The 22,025-nt window shown below is 30.6% G+C and overlaps 1 protein-coding gene across 5 annotated transcripts in view; it reads left to right on the plus strand.

Annotated features, from left to right (window-relative positions):
* The window catches only part of LOC143071692 (neuroglian-like), a 121,830-nt gene that overhangs the window by 20,348 nt on the left and 79,457 nt on the right, over window positions 1–22,025 (plus strand). For 4 of the 5 annotated variants that reach the window (XM_076246178.1, XM_076246212.1, XM_076246218.1 and 1 more), the window contains one exon: window positions 13,577–13,652. The gene's annotated coding sequence lies outside the window, so the exon portion shown is untranslated. Of the gene's footprint in view, window positions 1–13,223; window positions 13,653–22,025 lie in introns of those variants that run through there. The other variant, XM_076246186.1, reaches the window with a different exon arrangement.

A 22,025-nucleotide genomic window follows, 5' to 3' on the forward strand; every position in this document is an offset into this window, starting at 1 on the left:
CATTCGTGTTTCAATCGTTTCCATCGGGCAGTTTTGACATTACGATGTCTACACGAATGAATCACGAAGGTACCCGAAGGTCTTACGATGGCAACACGACTTCGTGAAGACCTCGTAATCCCGTCGTGTTGCCATCGAATAAAAGTACGAAGGCGACAAGATGGAACTACGACGGCAATAAATCCAGCTAAATGTAAGTTAATTTTCGCGCTAAAATACATTTAAAGTGCCATGCGCGATATGCACTGGTCAGTCCAATACGACAGCTAAGAAAGACGTTCACAAAACATGGAGCACATATCATATGATTCTATGAGAACAAGAAAGTATTAATTCAAATGGAACAAGAAGAGCAGCTATTACAGGCTCAGGATTTACTTTTACAAGTAAAATATTATTTTTTGTCAATTTTTTATATCAAGTAACATAATTAAAGGTGATAAAGAATTTAGAGTTTTTAATTTATATTAGACAATGTCGGAACATATTCAGTTTCTTCTATTCACAACAACAACACGAAAAGACAAAAACGTTAGTTATGATAAGAGCGATATGTTCAGGTCTTTTCCATCTGGATTGTTTCATATCATTACATGCTGGGGTTCCTTTAAATAAACACGCCTCGTACACCAACACTGCAGGTACACGTATATAGGGAAACCAACTTTTTATTCATTATTCTGATTTTTTATGTATCGTCTGAGTTGTTGTCACACGAATGTTTACTCCATTACCATTTTGTTTTCTATATGTCATATTTTGCCGCCTTTGTTGCTTTCCCCACATCCTTCCTTTTGTCTATATTATTGTGATATTCTCCTGGAAAGAGCTCTTTTTGAATAAAAGGGATCAACGAACCCATTACCTTACCTTTAAAGAATCACTCTGATTCAAAAAAAAAAATTCTCTGAAACCGATATTATCAAGATGCTTGATTTCTTGATTGACAACATATTTGTAACGTTCGGAGGACGTGTTTTTCAACAGACTGTCGGCATCCCAATGGGAACAAATTGTGCACCTCTACTTGCCGACTTGTTTCTTTATTATTATGAGGCTGACTTCATGCAGGAACTTCTTAGGAAGAAAGCTAAGAAGTTAGTAATATCCTTTAACTCTACTTTCCGCGATATAGATGACGTTCTGTCACTAAACAATTCAAAATTTGGTGACTATGTGGAACGCATCTATCCCATCGAATTGGAGATAAAGGATACTACAGATACAGTTAAGTCGGCTTCATATCTTGACTTACATCTAGAAATTGACAATGAGGGTCGGTTGAAAACAAAACTTTACGACAAAAGAGATGATTTCAGCTTTCCAATTGTGAACTTTCCATTTCTAAGTAGCAACATTCCAGCAGCACCTGTATACGGGGTATATATCTCCCAATTGATACGATATTCCCGTGCTTGCATTTCCTATCATGATTTTCTTGATAGAGGGTTACTGCTCACAAGGAAGCTATTAAACCAAGAGTTCCAAATGGTGAGGTTGAATTCATCCCTTCGTAAATGTTACGGACGCCATCACGAGTTGGTTGACCGTTATGGAATTACCGTTTCACAAATGATATCGGATATGTTCCTTACGTCGTAACTACAATCCCCTTCCCTTTCATAAATGTGACATACCGAATTAGACTATTTACCGGATTTGTAATCACATAAGCAACACGACGGGTGCCACATGTGGAGCAGGATCTGCTTACCCTTCCGGAGCACCTGAGATCACCCCTAGTTTTTGTTGGGGTTCGTGTTGTTTATTCTTTAGTTTTCTATGTTGTGTCATGTGTACTATTGTTTTTCTGTTTGTCTTTTTCATTTTTAGCCATGGCGTTGTCAGTTTGTTTTAGATTTATGAGTTTGACTGTCCCTTTTGGTATCATTCGTCCCTCTTATAGATCAGTAAACATGGGCATAATTATGGGTGATTATTCAGACTAGTGCACACATTTTACAGTTCAAACAAGGCAATGCCGAGCGTGGCATACCCTCGTATGTAACATATTGAGGACAAATATGAACACTATATTTGTATATGACACATGCAGAAAATGGTAAATTGAATATGCATACTAGTATTTGATACATAAACTATTTTTACTAAATGTTTTGGTTGATTTCTAAAAAAATAGTTTATCAATTTTATCTACACGCAACTTACATGTAGTAGGCGAGGGGATAATAAACCAAGTTTTATAAGAATTAGACAAAAAGATCGATTACCCGCCATGCACGGCAGACTTGTACAGAAACGATATGTTGTCGAAATTCTGTTCGTATTTTTTAGACATCGTATGGCCATCGCGTAATCATCGTAATCCATCGTGTAGCCTCCGTAATCCATCGTGTAGCCTTCGTGATCCATCGTGTAGGCTACGGCTGAGATATGAAGCTTAAATACCCGTCTTCGGTTATCCTTCGTATGTCCATCTTTTGCTATCGTATACAATTTCGGCACCATCGTATAGACTTCGTTATTCATCGTACTTGCTTCGGTCACTTTTTGGTATTTTAACGAGATCGGGACCAACTTCGTACGAACTTACAATTTCAGCATTCGGGTGTCCATCGTATATAAAAATCGGGACAGTGTGACGCGGGCATAATAATTTCTGACAGGCTAATTGGAAACATTAAGTATATGCTGTTACTGTTACTCTGAAGATTTAAAAACAACTTGAATAAGAACCCTGAACAGTTGAATATGAATATGATTACATGAGAAATGGGATATATACTCATTGAGACAGCAACCTAACACAGAAAATCTAAAAGACTTCTAAGTTCATTTTATCTTTTTTTGCTGTTTTTCATATCATAGAAGTAAAAGCTGACACAAATTATATGGTGGAAGTGTGGAGGGTTTGTTGTATAAACAAATTATAGAAACTCATTAAAGATTAGAGGCTTATTAAGCATGTTAAGTATGACAGACACATATCAAGACTCATCAGTGGTACTTGAATCAAGATAGTTGAAAGGTCAAATCAATTAGGAAGTTAAAGGTTATTGAAAATCATAAATTTCAACCAAAAAAAAAAAGATAAGCCAAATTCGCTACTGTTATCTATGCCTGTAAGGGTATTTATAAGGCAATTTTTGAATATGTTTTTTTCCATTATTTAATCAATAGTGATAAAAAAACAAATCCAAAATTATATGACAGTTTTAAGTGTTTGATTATATGTAACTCTTGCCAATGCAGAATCAGAAAAGTGCCAGACTTTTAATAATGACATGACTCATCCTAGAAGAAAGTTAGTGTTGGTTTCTGGTCAGATTGTTTTACCCTGGAGAAGTATCAAGACCCTAATTGTATTATCATTTTATTGAGATTGTATGACCAGTAAAAAGGCAGTATAGTATCCTCAATTGCTATTTTTCTGCATCAGTAGTATTTAATGGTCTTTACATGCAGAAAATTGATGTGATTTACATTGGAGTCAGTGTGAACTCAAAACGTATTTAGAATCTTCAGGCTACAGTTGCTATAATTGGCTTCGTTTAACATTCAAACTTGTTGAATATTGACACAATACAATTTCCGCTTTGTGAACAGGATGTTCATTTGAATAATTTTCCGCATGCAGCAACTTAACTGTAGAGATTTTTACAAACGTAAATGTCAATAGGCTTTTATTCTTTTCCGTGGGCATACAGCTTTTATTTTGGCTTTAAATATAATTTTACAATTTAAGATGAATAATTTGATTCTTGATATTGTTGAAATTGAAATCTTTTAAATATGCAATTATTATAAGAGGTCCATCTGCCTTTGTTATATTTTGAGCTGAAATTTGTTTGATCATATATACTTGTACTCTGTGTAAATTAAGTATACATTAGCTATACTCTTTGGCTGACCAAGCTACTTTTACGAATAAAATTTACTGACAACATTTTAGCAAACCATTAAAATGCTGTTTTAATGTAAATTAAACACACTTAAATCTAAGGTGATAGATATAGCTGAAATGTACTGTTTGTTTAGTTTGTCAACACTAAAGCTTTTTCTGGGTCATCTTCTGGGTTTTTGTAACCTTAATAACTTACAGAAAAACACAATTCAAAATTGGTCTATTATAGCTATTTTGATTTTAAGGATAAGCAAATCATAAAAATGACAGTTGATTATTTCCTAGCAGATATGGAGCTAAGATTGTTTTATATAATTGCACTCGGAGTATAAATTCTACCATTTGATTTTTTGTTATTCCTACAATATTGTTGGGGGTAATAATTGCCTGCCAGATCAGTTCTGATTGTCTTTGTATAGGAAAAACACTGTCAAAATTACATCTTACTTTTAATCTATAAGATTTTGGCTGATTTCTCAAAGTGGCTGAAATGGTAGCATATATGATGTTGAGCTTTTGTGATTATTTTTGTCCCCATGCCACACATGACTGGGGACATAGAAATTCTGGGCATTTGCCTTAGCTTATGTGTGTCTGTTCTTGTTCTATCAGCAGTATTTCTTTTATATTTTTAGCTAGATATTTATATCTGAAAAAAATTTATCAGTGTTTTCGCCAAAAAATTATCATCCATGTTCTGTCCTATTTAGTTATTGAAGAATTCTCCATGGTAAAGCATTGTATCTTTATGTTAAGAATCAATAGTTATCCAAATTGACATCTCACAATCAATATTGACTCTGTAACAATATCATAATGGTCTATCTAATAAACAAAATTTAATTACATTTTTTAAAGGTCCATGTAGGATTAAAAGTTAGGTGAGAAAGGACAATGTCAAGTCCTGGGTTTTATCAAAAGGTGCTCACGTTGATTGTTATGGGTCCATAATCCAAAAATACTTATCCTTGTCTGACTGACAACCACTCTTATGCTATAGAACTCATTAACAACAGCAAAATACTAATTCATTAAACATCAAGCTACAAATGACAGCTTTGGATACCACGAGTGTTGTCCAGGAATAATATTTTCCAATATCGATCATGAAGCAATAAAGTACATATTGTTTATAGAGCTGCAGGAAGCTTGGATGTTTTAGAATAGAATGTCTGAATAAAAATCAATTTCCTACGAAAGGTTAAAGGCTGAGTGAATATGATCAAGAAATATATCTGACTCACGCTCTCAGGTAGATGAAGGGCAAAAAAATAGATGCTGATTAAAAAAACCAAGTCAATAAACTGTTCATTTCAGTATTTTGTGAATTTTAAAATATCTACGTAGTAAGATTCTTGTCTGACATTAGTATTAGTCATTATCATCAATTATCAATGAAGAATTTCTAAAAAGGGAGAATATTACCAAGGGGACACTCAAAAGTAGCAAATTATTCAGTTGTTTCCTTAAATAGAAAAAAAATAGATAATAAATGTTAACTCAGTGTTTAAAAAATATTTGTCAAGGAACTTTGGAAAAGTTTAATATCTAACTCCCTTACAGACAAACTTGACCTTAGCTGAATTTTGATCTATTTCTTTTATGTCAGTTTTGTACTTCTACATGCATTTTCAAATTTTGGGGTTTGAGGATTCCGAATAAGGTCAATAATTGCAACCATTTCAAACAAACAAAAGTACTGGCTTCATTCTTAACAATTTAATAAATTTTGATATATTTTTAAATAAAAACATTTTGTTAAATGACTTGATTTAAAAAAGTGTACCAATTTTTTTTCTTTTTAATTCCATAGTTAGTGGTACTTATTCAAAGTGGACACTGTAAAACAGTGTAATATTTCTTTCAAAATTAACACTTATATCAATTAAAAGATATAATTTTATAGCATAATGTTTCAGATGACATCTTCCTGTTTACTTGCACTGTGGTGATCTACTTCAAAAATTAGAAGCTGTCCTATAAAAAAGAGGATTTCAGACTCAATGCCTTCCTCCATCTTCCTGTTTACTTGCACTGAGGTGATCTTCTTCAAAATTAGAAGCTGTCCTTAAAAAAAAAGGATTTGAGACTCAATGACCTCCTCTTCAACTCGATAGAATACAACATTCTATGAATATAGCAGTCTAGATATAGATCATATATATTTAAATAACTTCAGAATTCTGAGAAAAATATTCTCACCAAGACGTTCGTGTCTAAGTTTTGAAGCGATTTCAGACCTATAATTTCTGTCTTTAGCTTTAGTTAAATTGAACATGCAATCAGTGCAAAAAAAACCATGACCGATTATCTGAGCCTTTCAATTTACAAATAATAATTTATCGATGGGGATTTCACATTTTTAATTGTATTGACTAAGCACTGTAAATAATAGTTATCTATATTATTATTTCTCTAATTCTCAGATGATTAAATATCTTTCTACAATTTTTTTTTTATTATTGTTTTCCGATCAAAGTGTGGTTCGATTGATCTCAGTTCCTCATTGGTAAAAATTTAAAACTTGTGAAGTCAAAATTGTGACTTGCTTTTTTCTGAATTTCTTATTGTGTCATCATGAAAAAAGTGAACTATGTCTGAAAGAACATATCTTGTTGCAGATAATTGGAAAAGAAGGATTAAGGTTGTCTGCATATTGTCTTAATATCTTTAAAGAAACAGATTCTACCAACAAATATCTACAAAACAATATTTCTCCGCTCTCACCAGTTAAATTAAGAATAGTCAAAATGCTAGGAAAATACTTTGCCTCTTGTTTTAAAATTGAAAATTTAACTGTATCGAATGGAGAAATATTGTATCGCACTTGATGTAGTGGTAGAATCTATATATATTGTACAGTAATGAGAAAAAAATTAAACTGATTATTTTCTCTATAAAGTCATTGACTGCATATATATGTTAGGAGCTAGTTGGAACATGCCCTTGGTGGAACTGTTGATTAATTATTTAGTCCTGTAACAATAGATCTGGTTAGATTGTTCCCTAGTGTATTGACTTGATGGTCAGTCTGGTAACCAACCATTGAACCATGACTGATTAGGCACTGGTTTCCCTGTCTCCATTCATTAATCAACTAGAGGTTATAATTAAGTTAGGTGCAGGACTCCATCTGTTTCAGATTTTAGGTAGGGCTGGCACCTGTCATTCCAATAGGGTTATCAATTTTAATTGTCATGACGTGCCCTGACATTATCAATTTTGACAGGATTAATCAGAGTGAAGATTTGAACTATTTCAAAAAATAAATACAAAGTCCATAATTTAAAGTAGAGTAATGAAAATAATTAACTTCAAACTTGTGCTGCCTCTTTTGCTATACCCCAGAGGCAGATGTAGGCTGGGGGCAGGTGACAGTCAGTGCCCCCCTCCCTTCACGAACATTTCTTGATCTAACACTGAACCCAAGGTGCAAAAAATGTGGTATAAGGGTTTTTGTTATGGATAAATGCACCACACAAGGGGTCGTTGTTTCTATTTTAAAGAAATTAAAGTTGTCAGAATATAATCTACAGTCATAAAGATTTTGGCAAATTTATCATGTTTATCAATAACACTAAATTGGAAAAAGTTTTATTTTGAGTTACATGCTGATGGGTTCTGTAATGTTACATTCATTTTGAAGGGAGAAACATTCTCCTAAGGGTCTTATCATGTTTGATTCGATAAATATAACAATGCATCTCAGTTGGCAATTGTATCAGATATAAAGAAACTATGTATCATGCTGATTTGCTGCCCAGGTATAAGAATAATATCAGTAAAAAATGAAAGCTTTTTCAATTATGTGTTTGACTTTTAACTTTATTTGAAATGTTTCTTTTAAAGAATTGAAAGAAAAATAAAGTTAAGGTTTGTTAAGTAAATGCTATTGAAAAACATGTCAGTTAAAGGTAACCCCTTATCAAGGTTCATTTATTTTCCTAATTGTATTTGAAACATGACACCTGGTTTTGCAGTTTTGTGCATTTTTAAATGCAGTCATGCAGAAAATGATCTTCTTCCTGGCTTCTGTACTTATCTAATTAAACAAAAATGATTGTAATTACAATGCAGACAAAAGATAAGAGATATAAGGCAGATAAGTATGTGTTTCCTGTAAAGTAGGTATCTCTAGACATGTGCATACAACATGCTGGAATCAGAAAACTATATAATGTTTTATAGCCAAACACATTTATTGCTGACTGACTTTCATTACAGTTATTGTTTGATATGAAAGGAAGAAAGAAAATAATCAGAAAAAATAATAAAATAGATTTGAATTTTAATTCATTTTAATGCTAAATACATTTTAATTTTAAATACATATTAATATTAAATGCATTTGAATGAATCATATAATTCTGTTCTTCATAATGATGATTTTAGATCCATATCATAGTAGGATCTTACTATACAAATCCTTAATATCATGGAACAATCTTTTTATATCATAGTAGGATCTTACTATACAAATCCTTAATATCATGGAACAATCTTTTTATATCATAGTAGGATCTTACTATACAAATCCTTAATATCATGGAACAATCTGTTTATATCATAGTAGGATCTTACCATACAAATCCTTAATATCATGGAACAATCTTTTTATATCATAGTAGGATCTTACCATACAAATCCTTAATATCATGGAACAATCTGTTTATATCATAGTAGGATCTTACCATACAAATCCTTAATATCATGGAACAATCTTTTTATATCATAGTAGGATCTTACTATACAAATCCTTAATATCATGGACCAATCTTTTTATATCATAGTAGGATCTTACTATACAAATCCTTAATATCATGGAACAATCTTTTTATATCATAGTAGGATCTTACCATACAAATCCTTAATATCATGGAACAATCTTTTTATATCATAGTAAGATCTTACTATACCAATCCTTAATATCATGGAACAATCTGTTTATATCATAGTAGGATCTTACTATACAAATCCTTAATATCATGGAACAATCTTTTTATATCATAGTAGGATCTTACCATACAAATCCTTAATATCATGGAACAATCTGTTTATATCATAGTAGGATCTTACCATACAAATCCTTAATATCATGGAACAATCTTTTTATATCATAGTAGGATCTTACTATACAAATCCTTAATATCATGGACCAATCTTTTTATATCATAGTAGGATCTTACTATACAAATCCTTAATATCATGGAACAATCTTTTTATATCATAGTAGGATCTTACCATACAAATCCTTAATATCATGGACCAATCTTTTTATATCATAGTAGGATCTTACCATACAAATCCTTAATATCATGGACCAATCTTTTTATATCATAGTAGGATCTTACAAATCCTTAATATCATGGACCAATCTTTTTATATCATAGTAGGATCTTACCATACAAATCCTTAATATCATGGAACAATCTTTTTATATCATAGTAGGATCTTACTATACAAATCCTTAATATCATGGAACAATCTTTTTATATCATAGTAGGATCTTACCATACAAATCCTTAATATCATGGACCAATCTTTTTATATCATAGTAGGATCTTACCATACAAATCCTTAATATCATGGACCAATCTTTTTATATCATAGTAGGATCTTACCATACAAATCCTTAATATCATGGACCAATCTTTTTATATCATAGTAGGATCTTACCATACAAATCCTTAATATCATGGAACAATCTTTTTATATCATAGTAGGATCTTACCATACAAATCCTTAATATCATGGAACAATCTTTTTATATCATAGTAGGATCTTACTATACAAATCCTTAATATCATGGAACAATCTTTTTATATCATAGTAGGATCTTACTATACAAATCCTTAATATCATGGAACAATCTTTTTATATCATAGTAGGATCTTACTATACAAATCCTTAATATCATGGAACAATCTTTTTATATCATAGTAGGATCTTACTATACAAATCCTTAATATCATGGAACAATCTGTTTATATCATAGTAGGATCTTACCATACAAATCCTTAATATCATGGAACAATCTGTTTATATCATAGTAGGATCTTACCATACAAATCCTTAATATCATGGAACAATCTTTTTATATCATAGTAGGATCTTACTATACAAATCCTTAATATCATGGACCAATCTTTTTATATCATAGTAGGATCTTACTATACAAATCCTTAATATCATGGAACAATCTTTTTATATCATAGTAGGATCTTACTATACAAATCCTTAATATCATGGAACAATCTGTTTATATCATAGTAAGATCTTACTATACCAATCCTTAATATCATGGAACAATCTGTTTATATCATAGTAGGATCTTACTATACAAATCCTTAATATCATGGAACAATCTTTTTATATCATAGTAGGATCTTACCATACAAATCCTTAATATCATGGAACAATCTTTTTATATCATAGTAAGATCTTACCATACAAATCCTTAATATCATGGAACAATCTTTTTATATCATAGTAGGATCTTACCATACAAATCCTTAATATCATGGAACAATCTTTTTATATCATAGTAGGATCTTACTATACAAATCCTTAATATCATGGAACAATCTTTTTATATCATAGTAGGATCTTACCATACAAATCCTTAATATCATGGACCAATCTTTTTATATCATAGTAGGATCTTACCATACAAATCCTTAATATCATGGACCAATCTTTTTATATCATAGTAGGATCTTACTATACAAATCCTTAATATCATGGAACAATCTTTTTATGTCATAGTAAGATCTTACCATACAAATCCTTAATATCATGGAACAATCTTTTTATATCATAGTAGGATCTAACCATACAAATCCTTAATATCATGGAACAATCTGTTTATATCATAGTAGGATCTTACCATACAAATCCTTAATATCATGGAACAATCTTTTTATATCATAGTAGGATCTTACCATACAAATCCTTAATATCATGGACCAATCTTTTTATATCATAGTAGGATCTTACTATACAAATCCTTAATATCATGGAACAATCTGTTTATATCATAGTAGGATCTTACCATACAAATCCTTAATATCATGGAACAATCTTTTTATATCATAGTAGGATCTTACCATACAAATCCTTAATATCATGGAACAATCTTTTTATATCATAGTAGGATCTTACTATACAAATCCTTAATATCATGGAACAATCTGTTTTATCATAGTAGGATCTTACCATACAAATCCTTAATATCATGGAACAATCTTTTTATATCGTAGTAGGATCTTACCATACAAATCCTTAATATCATGGACCAATCTTTTTATATCATAGTAGGATCTTACCATACAAATCCTTAATATCATGGACCAATCTGTTTATATCATAGTAGGATCTTACCATACAAATCCTTAATATCATGGAATAATCTGTTTATATCATAGTAGGATCTTACCATACAAATCCTTAATATCATGGAACAATCTGTTTATATCATAGTAGGATCTTACCATACAAATCCTTAATATCATGGAACAATCTTTTTATATCATAGTAGGATCTTACCATACAAATCCTTAATATCATGGAACAATCTTTTTATATCATAGTAGGATCTTACCATACAAATCCTTAATATCATGGAACAATCTTTTTATATCATAGTAGGATCTTACCATACAAATCCTTAATATCATGGAACAATCTGTTTATATCATAGTAGGATCTTACTATACAAATCCTTAATATCATGGAACAATCTGTTTATATCATAGTAGGATCTTACCATACAAATCCTTAATATCATGGAACAATCTGTTTATATCATAGTAGGATCTTACCATACAAATCCTTAATATCATGGAACAATCTGTTTATATCATAGTAGGATCTTACCATACAAATCCTTAATATCATGGAACAATCTTTTTATATCATAGTAGGATCTTACCATACAAATCCTTAATATCATGGAACAATCTTTTTATATCATAGTAGGATCTTACCATACAAATCCTTAATATCATGGAACAATCTTTTTATATCATAGTAGGATCTTACTATACAAATCCTTAATATCATGGAACAATCTTTTTATATCATAGTAGGATCTTACCATACAAATCCTTAATATCATGGACCAATCTTTTTATATCATAGTAGGATCTTACCATACAAATCCTTAATATCATGGACCAATCTTTTTATATCATAGTAGGATCTTACTATACAAATCCTTAATATCATGGACCAATCTTTTTATATCATAGTAGGATTTTACCATACAAATCCTTAATATCATGGACCAATCTTTTTATATCATAGTAGGATCTTACCATACAAATCCTTAATATCATGGAACAATCTTTTTATATCATAGTAGGATCTTACCATACAAATCCTTAATATCATGGAACAATCTTTTTATATCATAGTAGGATCTTACCATACAAATCCTTAATATCATGGAACAATCTTTTTATATCATAGTAGGATCTTACCATACAAATCCTTAATATCATGGAACAATCTTTTTATATCATAGTAGGATCTTACTATACAAATCCTTAATATCATGGAACAATCTTTTTATATCATAGTAGGATCTTACTATACAAATCCTTAATATCATGGAACAATCTTTTTATATCATAGTAGGATCTTACTATACAAATCCTTAATATCATGGAACAATCTTTTTATATCATAGTAGGATCTTACTATACAAATCCTTAATATCATGGAACAATCTTTTTATATCATAGTAGGATCTTACTATACAAATCCTTAATATCATGGAACAATCTGTTTATCTAAATTTTGATTTGATTGATAATTATTATCTTTCTTTATTACTAATGGTAAATGCAATTTCTTTAAAAAAAAAGAGATAAAGTCAGAAAATAAATTAAAAAGAAATTGCTTGATTTGTTACATAAATAGTTTTTGTTGTTTATAAAATAGTATTTCCTGTTGTTACCCCCCAGAAATAAATTTAATAATAGAGTAATGTCTTGAGATTATGTAACACGATGCAACCTATTTTCAACATGGAACAAGCAAATTACTGGATCAATTCATTCCTGAAGAATGTAACACACTAATACAGAATACAAGTAGTTTAATCAGCCTTTAAATTCTCATAAAAACCTGTTGTTTGTTATTGATTATCTCTTCTAAACCTTCATTTTATTAAAATTCATCTTAAATTTTATATATATATTGATTAAAAAAGATGTTGTTTCTATTAACATAATTATCCTTCCCCGATCTAATTGATAAAGCTACAGAGCTAAAAATAAATTACGATTATTTTCTCATCTCATTACAACTTGTTTATATCTTTTCAGTTTATATTTTTACTGAAAAAAAAAAGTAAAAATTTTCTAACGATATCTTGTCAGTTTGTATAGGACGAAAATTTAATATTCATCAGATGAGTGAGTAATACAGTGTATAGGCATGCTCTGTGTTGCTGCTGAGGTTGATGGCATACACACAGACTTGATTATTGATGACTAGGACATCGTTATAGTCAGTTGTGTTATTCATCTGGACTAACAATTTGTTGCTCGGAAAAAATAATCAGTCTCCGTAATATTTGCGTTTTAGTTGGAAATTAACAAATTTTTGACATTTTTCATTTGGAGCTTTAGGAATTAGTTTGATAATTAATTGTTTCATTTTCATCGATATACTTGGAGTAATATAATTGTGATTCTGTGATTGTAGATGAACTATTGGAATATTTCTATGGGACACAGATAGAAATCAGAGAATGAAATAAAGATTTATCTACAGATAAGTGGTAAGTCGTAATTATCAATGGATATAATTTGTTTACTACGATGATCATGTTAAATGTATACAGTCATTTTTATTGATCTAAATGTCACTAGCCATGAGTTTAACTAATATATCACTGTCAAACCTTTCACTAGCAAAAAAGTCAAATAAAATATTAATGTATTTTTTTATTCATATCTGAATAAAGAAACTATTGAGATTGATTACAATGTTAACAATTTTGGTCATATGAAATAGTATATGTTGTACATGACTTGTGAAATAGTAATATTGTACATATGAAAGTAATATACTTGTCGTAGGATAAAAATATAATTTCCTTGGCACAGGCTTCGAAACATATTACATCAATGAAGGTAGTGAACTGTCTGCTCTGCATGCTTATAATATCATTAGTATGTACATGTAATTTAGTGATAACTATGTCATTTAATTATAAGTATGCTAAGAGAGAGAAGTTATATTACGTCTGTAAGTGTTTGATGATTCAAAAAAAAAGCGGGGTGAGATGAAACTTGAATAAAATTGAGGTTGAGGTACAAACATTGTTACAAAAGAGGAGGAAGATAGCACATAAATACATAAGAGTGAACCACATTGACAAGAACTCAACTACACATAAATACATAAGAGTGAACCACATTGACATTAACTCAACTACACATAAGGGGTGGTCTCATGTGCTCTGGAAGTTAAAGACAATTCTTTTCCTTTCTTTGCAAGTTATCTGTGCTCTAGGTAAGGACAGATTGTCTTATTCAGTAATGTCACAATCAAAGAAAAGAGGATAAGAATGATGATGGAAATAAGATGGCACAGGGACAAATTTATTAAGCCAGTCTCAGTTGACCACTTAATATTTATTTGAACAATATAATTAAGGGAGTTCGCTTCTCAGTTTCAAAGTAATTAACTTTTCAAAACACTAGTATATATGGATAGTGGGTTATTAAAGGAATCCAAAGAGCAAAAAAAATATATAGGTCGCCGTGCTTGTTTTCGAGATATATGCCATTGACATTTTGGCGGGAAAATATTCTCTCTTGACTTTTCATAGCTTTATCATTGACAAGTTGAAGTTCTCAAAAACTGTTAAAAAGTAATTAAAATTTTATAAGACTTTTACAGATTGCTTACCATTATACATGTAAAAGATTTATAAAAAGAAAAATGGGGGTCACTGGGCAAATTTTTTCCAGGCATTCAAATGGATAAAACCAGAGGATTCTGAAAATCTGTCAAAAAATCCAAAACATGACAAGCCAGCTTCCTTAAACAGTCATTTTCATTTTTTTTTCTAGCAAAGAAGAAAATTTTTGTACAAAAAAAATACCAATAGCATACATGCCCTTATGAGGCTAATATTTACCCTTAATGTATACATATCAGAAGGATATTTTTCCTGCATATAAATCTATATTTATACAACAAATGGATTATTTATTAGATTTGATGGTTAAACAACAAAAATATAGTTATTTGTGTTAAAATCAATGAATTTTTCATTGAAGTTATTTACATTGTTAATAGAAATAAAATGTGTGGCCATTTAGGATCATTATTCATCCTTCATTTGACAGTTTATGCATGACTATTGAATGAGAGTAATAACAGAATTTTATTTGTTTATGGCACATGTAGGCAGCAGTTTGACATTTGACAACAACCAACAGGAAAAAGTAGGCTTTATAATCTAACTTACTAGGTCAATATAATTTGTTGTGGGGTAGGATTGTGATCCAGAAAATTTTGAGAAGGATAGGGTTACTGCCTGGAAGCACTGCTCATTACACATAGAACAGTCTTTAAGAAATTTGTTCTACTTAATTGTGCCTGAAAAATATTTTGATAAAAACATGTACTTGTTAAAAGATTTAAACTGGCCTTCTTACATTTGGCTTCTAGCTTAATATTCTGAAGGATGGTTGACCTTGGTACTGGATTTTCTTGCTGCTTTGAAGAACCAGGTGGCATTGGTCTAACTTTTTTTCTCTTTGGTTGCAATTGGGTCATTGTCTCTTTGACATATTTCCTGTTTCCATTCTCAATTTTAGAAATGATGTGTATGTAAGCTGTCCTGGACCATACTGGAGGGACCATATTTTTAGTGACTTTTTTCTATTGCGTTTGAATCATTTTCATACTAAGTCAAGTTTTTTTTTATCTAACAATTTTAAAAGTATCAAAATTTACTTTTAGATTATTATTTTTAGAAGTGTTAAAAGATAGACCAATTTATTAACTTTAATTAGTGCGTGTACTTGTGGTTTTGGTTTGGATATGATCTCTTAATTAAGCTTTTCGTCTAGTGAAGTTGAAGAAAGATGGAGTTTATTCTTTTTCCGAAATAAATTTTAGTATTTGGGCATTAGTAAGCTACAATTTATTGTTTTCATCAAAACAAATTAGTTTATTTAGAATTTTTTTCAAATTTTTCTCTGTATAAACATTTGTAATGATAGTGACATTTGTGTTCTTGTGATTTGAAAAAGAAGTAAACTTAACAGTTGAGTGTACTTTAGTTTAGTAACTGCTACTATTGCTGCTTCATAGCAGATATATCCTAGTGCAGAAGTTGTGAATATCGAAGAAATATTGGTAGAGTGTACACTTTTAATGAAGAGAATATATATTGAATAATATTTCAGCTGTTGATTTCAAAAGCTATAATATAACAGATTTTTCATGGTAATTACTGAACAAAACATTCAAACCACATCTCCTTAATTTTTAATTTTATTATTGTCTGCAGATGAATTGCTATTTTAACTTGTAAAACACCCAATTAATTCAACAGGCATCATTGATTGTTATTTATATGAGCATCTGTTAGATTACCATCTTCTTCGAAATCACATTCATTCATGCGTTATGTAAATTTGTTTTTAATTTCAATCAAAGTAAATGAATAGGATTTTAGAATAATGATTGTCAACTCTTGATCCTGAAGATAAATCTTGGATGATTTAAATTTAGTCCAGCTCGGACATGAAAATATGCCAAATCAAAGCGATCAAATCCTTAATAAAGTCACTTTGACCTATATATCACACTCAATTATCATGACCTTAGTACAATTCTCTCTTGATTACATGTACTGTACTATTATCTATCAAACATTGCAATGCATCCTGATCTTCAACAATTCTGTGTTAATAAAGACTCAAATAGTTATCATCAATTGTACCAGGATTATAATTTAATACTCCAGACGTGCGTTTCGTCTACATAAGACTCATCAGTGACGCTCAGATCAAAATAGTTATAAAGCCAAACAAGTACAAAGTTGAAGAGCATTGAGGACGTTGTGCAAAATACAGCTAAGGTAATCTATTCCTGGGATAAGTAAATCCTTAGTTTTTCGTAAAATTCATAGTTTTGTAAACAGGAAATTAATAAATATGACCATATAATTGATATTCATGTCAGCACTGAAGTGCTGACTACTGGGCTGGTGATACCCTTGGGACGAAACGAAAGCTATTTGCTAAAGAACTTTATGCAATCTTGGTCCTTTTATGGTTAACAGATGGAGTGACATTTGTTTACCATCACAGCAAGACTTTATGATAAAAAAAACCCTATGGCATTGTTGTACTAAATAAGATTTGAGAATGAAAATGTGGAATGTGTCAAAGAGACAATAACCAGAACAAAGAACAGAGTCACCAATGGGTTATCAACACAGCGACTGGAGTCAGGCTTCAGCTGCCCCCTTAACAAAAATGTGTACTAGTTCAGCAAAATTTGATGTTAAACTATTAACTCTATTATATAAATATAAACAAACAAAAAAAAAAACAACCCAAAAACAGACACAAGAATATATAAATAAAGTCTCAAAATGTGGCAAGGTTTAGCATACCTCTAGCTGATGATATTTTTCAATACCTTAGTCTAATTTACAAAGTTCAAAGTTCAAAGTTTGCTATGTATATGTTATGTATATATACATATATAAAACTAGTGTTTCACACATTTGGTTATTGACTGGATCTCTGGGTGTTACCTGTCACCTATTGGTGAAATGGAAACACATTATTACAGGTACATTGTATACTGACAACTTTGTCATAATTTACATAGGTGTGGTAGATGGTACTGATATTTCTACAGAAATCAATACATTTATATTAAAAACAACTTGAATTTGATTGATTGATTATTGCTTAACTAGGCATCAGTATACCTTATAGTATAGAATGTATCATGGCAATCTGAAAAAAATACTACATCTGTCGACCAATATGAAATCATATATATTAGATAACATATCAGGTTAGGGTTTTGAAGTTGTAAATAATCTTATAACCAATTAAATGCATCTGTGACTATCAATATATTAATTTATTAAGGTAATTTGTTGCAGCTGCAACAAAAAATAAATATTTTTAAAGGCTCTATTGGATATATTATAAAGTCACTTGTTGAATACAATAGACATATTTTGACCTCTTAGATGGCTCTTTCTTGCGTTGTTTGGTTGCTCTCTCATTCAGTGTGCTTGCACCTTTATTTGCAGTAGAACTGTGTATGGGAAAAAGTGATATGATAAATCTAAACAAGATTTGATAGGCATTTGGACTACGATCCATTGTCAATTTTAAATACTACTAATTGATTTAACCCTTGGTCATTTATTCATAATGCCCAAACAAAATTGCATCAGTTTCAATCTGGTCCTCAATTTTAACCATGCTGGTGAATTCTTATGAAGTAATTTTTGCCATATATAATTTTTATGTCCCTGTCATAGAGTCTGTCCATCCTTACATCCCGAAATTGGTCCATGTCTATTAATTTAGTTAGCTTTAACTAAATGTTAGGAAACGTATACACATTGCTAATATTACTACAAAAATGATGAAGTTAGGATTCTGGTGGCTTAACTTTTACCATTCTAGAGTTATGCCCATGGACATATAATACATTCCTCATTTATTTTTATGCGCCACCTACGATAGTAAAGGGGCATTATGTTTTCTGGTCTGTGCGTCCGTCCATCTGTTCGTCTGTCTGTTCGTCTGTTTGTCTGTTCGTCCGTCTGTCTCGCTTCAGGTTAAAGTTTTTGGTCAAGGTAGCTTTTGATGAAGTTGAAGTCCAATCATCTTGAAACTTAGTACACATGTTCCCTATGGTATGATCTTTCTAATTTTAATACCAAGTTAGATTTTTTACCCAATTCCATGGTCCATTGAACATGGAAAATGATAGTGTGAGTGGGGCATCTGTGTACTTTGGACACATTCTTGTTTAATGATCTTATGCAAATACTATTGATTCATTTTTAGGTTGGTTCCATATTTTGGGATTGAGAAAACCATAATTTCATGAAATTTTATAACTTGATATCATGGTTTTTATCAATTCTGCGTACTAATCTTTGAGTTTGCTAGATTATGGTACAAGTTTATAAACTTCCATCTACAAAAAAAATTATCTCACAAATTCTTTAGTTAAAATTTATTGCAGACACATGCATTAACCGGGGTACTGAGAAACTGAAAAGATTGAGGTAAAAATCCTATTAAAATCCCAGTTTATGAATATAGTTTAATTTGTACCAGTGACCAACTGATAAGTTTGGCAGTAATGAGACAGATTGAAGAAAAAAAAGAAAGTATATAGTACTAAGTGACCATTTGTTTTCTCTGATAGCAGACTGTCATGGCATAAAGACAATGATAATGAAACATGCCAATGATTCCAGTATGGCTCTTTTGTATAGAACATCTGGGAGAAAAATTGTGAAAGTATTGTATGCCTATCTGGATCTGACAGGTGAAACAATTGTTGGAACCAAACCCATAGTTGGAATTCATTACTACCCATTCATCCATTGTACATAGCTATCTCCCAGGATTACATCATTACAAACTAGATTATATAACATTAATATAAACAGTTTCTCTGGGTTTCTAATCAATACAGCTGCAATATGGGGGTGTCCTTGCTAAGATATGTGCTATGTTCTATATTAAAGACATTTTCTAAGGTTACTTGTGACTGAAATTGTAGTTTAGTTTTCCATATTATTTTTCTGGAAGCCTCAGCTGTATTAGTTAAAACACTTAATTACCTGGTAGTAAAGAATACACTTAGGAATACAGACAACCTGAAACAAAGTTGATTGAATTTGGTGAAGGATAAACATGCAGAAAATCCATAAAATGCATTAAACTAGGAAAGAACTGTTTTACAGTAGTTTATTTGAAGTCATGATGATATGAAACCAAATGTAAATATAAGAAAACAAAGCAATTTATTAAGTAAATTTTTAAGTGCTTAAATTTTTTTGGGGACTTCAGCTAGGGTTCATCTCTTCCTCATTTCGCAATAAAGACATTTGACCTCAGAGAAGTTTGTGATAGTGTGTATATGAAAATTATACTTTATAAATTGCGTGTTAAACTCTATAGCACATTTCTAGATTTAGGAACACTCAAACCTAAACAATTTTTAAAAATATTTTTATTGTAGTTAAAATTAAAACATTTGAAAGCCATAGATGTATTAAAACATGGAAATTTAGAATTTTTGTTTAATGAGCCAAAGGGTACTTAAAAAGGAATAACTAAATTTGTCTATGGTCATCTTTGCCTGTGGTATTTGGATCCTTATAAATCCTATCATTACCAAGGCACAGTCAACTGAGCTTAGTGTAAGAGTCTAGAAAACTACTTTTATTTGTTTGATAGGAGCTTTGTCATAGAAGATGATAAAATCCTAACAAACAAGTAAGTTGCATGACATATTTATCTGTAATATCATCATCATACTGCTAAATTATATCCTTTGTCAAACAATTTCAAGTGATTACATGCCTAATGACAAAAAGCTTCTGATATTTCAATGATTATTTTCTGTTATTAGGCCAAGTAAATTGAAAGATTTGGTTTGGTAATAGTTATTTCACTAAATATCCATCAAATAATGTCAATTTAGAAGCTTGCCAAAGAACACAGAAGATCTTTTTCCGTTAATATGTGTATTTTATACCTTGCATGCTTGGGTTGTTCACTCAATTTTGTCAATAGAACAAAACTATAGGCAATGGTCACAGAAGTGGGATATTTAGCTAGCTATAAAATCAGGTTTAACCCATCTTTTTTTGGAAATGCCTGTACAAAGTCAGGAATCAATGACAGTTGTTTTCCATCAGTGGAAAATGTCTAAATTTTGATTTTGTCATATATTTTGGCCTTCACCTTTTAAATTTACATTGGAGTTTTTTTATGGATAAAAATGCATCTGAAGTACATGTACCGATAAAACTAAAAAAGAAATTTTTTTGTTTCCTGTGTTCAAAACTATAATCCAGTGCATAACATCTATCCACAGTGATTTCCTATACCAGTGTCTTATAGACACTAGTTAATAAAATAACTCAGTTACCAACTGCTTAATCTTGGACCCATGCATATATGTGTTGTTGAGAATATTCGCTGTATCAATCAGGGAAAAAATGCTGCTTGCACAAATAAAATTTAATTGCTGCTCATGAAATAAGAATATATTTTTGTTGAGCCTAAATAAAAGTTTAGAATTAATTGTCTCAGTATTGATCAGTGCATGATGTCAATGAAAGTAATTTGTTAATCAATTATCTTCCCTTAGTTTGATAATTAGACCTGAATAAGAAAAAAACAGACTCCTTGGCCTGGATAATGTTTTACTGTGACATCTGTCTCATTAAGTGGTTACACTAGAGTAATCAATAGGTTTAACATGGGGTAAAAAATACTCTAATAATACTTGTTTTTTCAATTGATGGGACTTGGGTTGACATTAATATTTTTAATTGAAAGTATAGCATTACCATCTCATGATTTCATCTAAACATTGAATTATTATGGCTGGATGATGGCACAGATATGAATTATACTTTAGGTTTATTCAATAGAACATTAAATTTTGGTAACTAAAAATTTGTGAAACTGACTTACGACAAGGGAGGTTCATGGTTCAAAAGAAAATGTCATTATTAATGAGCATGTATAATTTAGATATTGTTTACCTACAGTACAACATGTTGTTATAAGCAATGATTCACTGTAAACATTTGCTCAAAAAAGTTAAAAACAAAAATTTTAAATCTTTAAACAGCAGCAAATATTTGAGTTCTACAATGCACTAGACAAGTTGCACATGTTTTGGTTGTTAAGGCATGGGATGACATCCTTGAGGGGCATTGCCAATCTAATGAGCGGTTATAGGGCATGAGCTGAACATTGTGATGTCTTAGTTACTATGTTACAATACATCAGAGATTTAAAACAATGTTCATAATGAATATTTATCAATTATAGACTTTTGACAAAGTTTTTATATTGTATATGGACATAAAGATTAAACATGTATTGACACTGAATCT

Source organism: Mytilus galloprovincialis, chromosome 1 (genome assembly GCF_965363235.1).
Source record: "Mytilus galloprovincialis chromosome 1, xbMytGall1.hap1.1, whole genome shotgun sequence".
NCBI lineage: Eukaryota > Metazoa > Mollusca > Bivalvia > Mytilida > Mytilidae > Mytilus > Mytilus galloprovincialis.